General features: G+C 39.2%; 1 pseudogene; it reads left to right on the forward strand.

The window, feature by feature from the left end:
• The first annotated feature begins 419 nt into the window (after nucleotides 1-419).
• On the forward strand, nucleotides 420-1,482 carry LOC116748413 (annotated as a pseudogene).
• Nucleotides 1,483-5,110: the final 3,628 nt, after the last annotated feature.

Here is a 5,110-nt window from a genome sequence, read left to right on the forward strand (position 1 = left end):
TCCAATGACAGATAAATGGATAAATAAAATGTGATATACACATTCAACAGAATACTGTTCCACCTTTAAAAAAGAAAGAAATTCTACAATATGCAATAAGATACATGAATCCTGAGGACATTATGCTAAGTGAAATAAGCGAGTCATAGAAAGGCAAATACTGCATGATTCCACTGATATCAGGTATCTAAAATAGTCAAATTCATATAATCAAAGAGTGGAGTGGCGAGGGGTTGAGGGTGAGGGAAATGGGGAGTTACAACAGGCAGAAAGTTTCCGTTAAGCAAGAGGAGTAAGTTCTAATTCACAGATGGTTGGATGAATGGCTCCCAGATATCTGACTCACAGCAGGGAAGCCCTGAAAACAGAGTGGTAGGGCGCCCAGAAGTGTCTCAGGAGGACCCCTTCCCAGCCACAGAATGCCTGGTTGGAGGCTGCTGACACAAACCAATGCCCAGGTACTGGCCTGAAGCACAGGCAGCCTGGCTGCTGCTCGGGGCTTGGGGAAGAGAAGAAACATCTGGCTTCTGCTTAGAAGTCTCCACAGCAAGAGCTGTACTTGCTAGGACAAGCACCTTTGCAAAGAAAATGTCCCATTTGTTAAGCAGTTGATCTCTGATAAAAATAAAGCCCAATTAGTAAGTAAACTGCGTCCTCTGAAAGATGAACCATGGCCTTTATATCCTTGGGAACCAGGTTTCTCTAAAGTTGGCCTTATCACACTGAAGCTGGGCATGATGCCTTTATGGACCAAGGACGGTCAAAAGCATATGGTCACATTACTTAAGATACAAGACTATCACATCCTAAAATATACTCCAAAGGAAAACCATAATGGGAAAACGGCAGCCCTAACTGTAGGAGGAAAAACTGTAACACATGTCTATAACTCTGCATCTCTATTGGAAATTTACTGAGAACTTGGATTGCTGCCAGTATGGAAAGTTAAAACCTTTCATGTAACAGACAACGCTGTAATTAAACCAGGCACTCCTCCTTACGCTGCTCATTTTCTCTCAGACAGTATATGAATGTCACAACAAAAACGATATTGGTAAAGGTTTTCAGGGCATCATGACAACATGGGGATTTAAAGGCCAGCCTCCTACTCATGGTCAAACAAAAATCCACAGGAGACTTAGAACAATTTCAACCCGTGATGTTGCCAGAGTCTGGCCTGGAACTAAAATGCCTGGACAAATGGGAAGCACAGATAGCACAGCATATGGACTCCAAGTGTGGATACAAAGCCCAAATAAGCTATGTAAATGGCTCTGTACTTGGACATAAAAATTGCTCAGAGATTCTAAACTGCCTGCGTATAAGGATTCCTATTAAAATTTATTATTCCCTATATATTTTCCTAATGGAGAAGAAGAGGAACAACCAGACCATGTATATGATAAAAACATGTAACAACACAGTATGTAACTCTGTTACATTTGCCTAACCTCACTGGACATGACAGAACCTCACAAGCTCTTTGAGTTTTGATGAGCCAGAACAATAAGATAGCCAGGATTTATATTCTCTTTTCTCAACCACAGCAATACCATACTTGTTATCTTTGTCAAAGGCATAAATATATCACTGGTTCTCCAACTGAATTTTGTTAGAAAAATTACTACTTAAACAAATTACTACTTAAAAAATTACTGCTTAAACAAAAATTACTACTTAAGTAGACAGGATATGCCAAATTTAGATGGATTGGCAGTTTGCATATTAGCAAAATCTTTGTAATTTGAAGGATTTATTCTCTTTTACTGCCTAATTCCCAAGTTGTCTTAAAGTGTTCATAAATATAACCTCTTTTAATTAAAAGAAAAATGAGGGAGTAGCCAGGATGGTAGAGTAGGAAAACCCTGAGCCAGCCCCCTCTCATGGGCACACTGCAATTACAACTACTTACAGAGAAACTACTGATGAGAAAGACCTGAAGACTAGCAGAAATAATCTCCTACAACTAAAGATATAAAGAAGGAACCACAATGAGAGGGTAGGAGGGGCAGAGATGTGGTGTAGCCAGGACTCATACCCCGGGGGTGGGTGACCCACAAATAATTACAATTGCAGAGGCTCTCCCCAATGAAAATGAGGTCTGGGTCCCACATCAGGCTCCCCAGCCCAGGGGTTCTACACCAGGAAGATGAGTCGCCAAAACGTTTTGCTTTGAAGGGCAGTGGGGCTTACTTTCTGGAGACCCAGAGGGCTGTGGGAAACAGAGTCCACTCTTAACAGGCAGAGACAGAATCTCACACACACTGGGTCTCAGGACAGAAGCAGTAATTTAAAAGGAGCCTGAGTCAGACCCACCTACTGATCTGGGAGAGCCTCCTGGAGAAGCAGGAGGCAACTGGAGCTCACCCTGGGGACACAGACACTGGCAGCATCCATTTTGGAGAATCATCTACCAAAAGGACATTGGTGCTAGCAAGTGCCACTTTGGAGTCCTCCCTCTAGCTTGTTAGCACCAGGACTGGACCCACCCACCAGCCTGTTGGCACCAGTACTGGGATGCCTCAGGCCAAGCAGCTAGCCAGGTAGGGATTCAGCCCCAACCATGCAGTGGAATACTACTCAGCCATAAAAAAGGATGAAATCTTGCCATTTGCAACAATGTGGATGGACCTAGAGGGTATTATGCTAAGTGAAATAAGTCAGACAGGAGAAAGACAAATACTGTATGATTTCACTTATATGTGGAATCTAAAAAATAAAACAAATGAACAAACATGGTAAAACAGAAACAGAGTTATAGATACAGAGAACAAAAGGGTGGTTGCCAGAGGGGAGGGGGTGGGTGGAGGATAGAAATAGGTGAGGAAGATTAAGAGGTACAAACTCCTAGATGCAAAATAAATGAATCACGGTATGAAACGTACAGTGTGGGGAATACATTCAATAATTATGTAATATCTTTGAATGGTGACAGATGGTAACTAGACTTATTGTAGGGATAATTTTGAAATGTACAGCAATATACAATCACTACATTGTGTAACAGGACCTAACATAATGCTATAGGTCAATTATACTTCAAAAACAAACTCATGAAAAAAGAGATCAGATTTGTGGTTCCCAGAGGTGGGGGTGGGAGGAGGGGGAACTGGATGAAGGCAGTCAAAAGGTACAAACTTCCAGTTACAAGATAAATAAGTACTAGGGATGAAATGTACATGATAAATAACACTGCTATATGTTATATATGAAAGTTGTTAAGACAGTAAATCCTAAGAGTTCTCATCACAAGGAAAAACTTACTTTTCTATTTCTTTAAACTATATGAGATGATGAATGTTCACTAAACTTATTGTGGTAATCATTTCATGATGTGAGTCAAATCATTATGCTGTCTACCTTAAATTTATACAATGTTGTATGTCAACTTTATCTCAATAAAACTGGAAGGAAAAAATAAAATTTTAAAGATGAATAAGTTCTAGAGATAGGCTATACAACTATCATACCTATAGTCAACAATAATATATTGAATACTTAAAAATTTGTTAAGAGGGTAAATCTCATGTTAAGTGCTCTTTCCACAATAAAATAAAATACAAAAATAACTGAATTGCCAAAGGATTCTAACAAGTATTGGGGTTACTCAAGACCCCCAAGTCCAGAACTCCAAAGTGTGAGACAGATACCTTGCCACGATCATCAGATACTAGACTTGGAGATTTGAATCCCACACACCCTTGGTGACATTTGCTCAAAACCGAGCAGAGGAAGGAAACAGAACTATATAAAAAGAAACACGAATCGGACTTTTGGTCACCTCTGTGGTGACAGTAAGGCATGACAGTGGAATGATTCAATTCACAAACTTCCCTTTGGGAACAATACTAAGGAGCAGAGAACCCGTGAATTTCCTCCCTACAGGTCAGTGTAATATCCTCACCCTCGTACCTAACACAGTACCGTGACGCTTGGTTCTTCCATAGCAAAAAGGAAAAGGGACACACTCAGAATCACTTTAGCTTTGAACCTGCAGAACGTTCCATACATTCATATTCAATGCATGCTCCTTGAAAAAACAAACAGCATAGCAACATTGTAAATCAACTATACTCCAATATAAAATAAAAAATTTTTAAAACAGTATATAAAAGTGTAGAATATTTAAAAAGTCTATTCTCTCCTCCCCACTTTGCCATGTATCCCCATACTTTGCTATCACTTTGATATATATCCTCCCAGCTTGGTGTGCAGGTACACTCACATGCATATGCACACACACAATATTCGAAATAAATGATATTATCCTAACCACACCACTCTGCAGTTTGTTTTTCTTACTTAAAATTTGTATAGATGGACCTTGGTTTTTCTACTGGCTGCCTAGTATTACGTATGACTAAACAATCCCTCACTGATGCCATACTTTTTATTTTATTTCATTTCTTTTTCCTATTTTTAAAATTTTTATTTAAAAGTAATACTCACCTTTAAGTCTTTAATCCATTTGGAGTTTATTTTTGTGTTTGGTGTTAGGGAGTGTTCTAATTTCATTCTTTTACATGTAGCTGTCCAGTTTTCCCAGCACCACTTATTGAAGAGGCTGTCTTTTCTCCATTGTATGTTCTTGTCTCCTCTGTCGTAAATTAGGCGCCCATATGTGCATGGGTTTATCTCTGGGCATTCTATCCTGTACCATTGATCTATATTTCTGTTTTTGTGCCAGTACCATACTGTATTGATTACTGTAGCTTTGTGGTATAGTTTGAAGTTGGGGAGCCTGATTCCTCCAGCTCTATTTTTCTTTCTCAAGATTGCTTTGGGTATTCAGGGTCTTTTGTGTTTTCATACGAATTGTAAAATTTTTTGTTCTAATTCTGTGAAGAATGCCATTGGTTGTTTGATAGGGATTGCACTGAATCTGTAGATTGCTTTGGGTAGTATAGTCACTTTCACAACATTGATTCTTCCAATCCAAAAGGGAGGGGATGTGGGGACATATGTATGCATATGGCTGATTCACTTTGTTGTACAACAGAAACTACACACAGTATTGTGAAGCAATTATACTCCAATAAAGATCTATTAAAAAAAAATAATACTCGCACATGTTCTAAAAACTCAGACTGTACAGATGTGCCTAAAATGC

Source organism: Phocoena sinus, chromosome 2 (assembly GCF_008692025.1).
Source record: "Phocoena sinus isolate mPhoSin1 chromosome 2, mPhoSin1.pri, whole genome shotgun sequence".
Taxonomy (NCBI): domain Eukaryota; kingdom Metazoa; phylum Chordata; class Mammalia; order Artiodactyla; family Phocoenidae; genus Phocoena; species Phocoena sinus.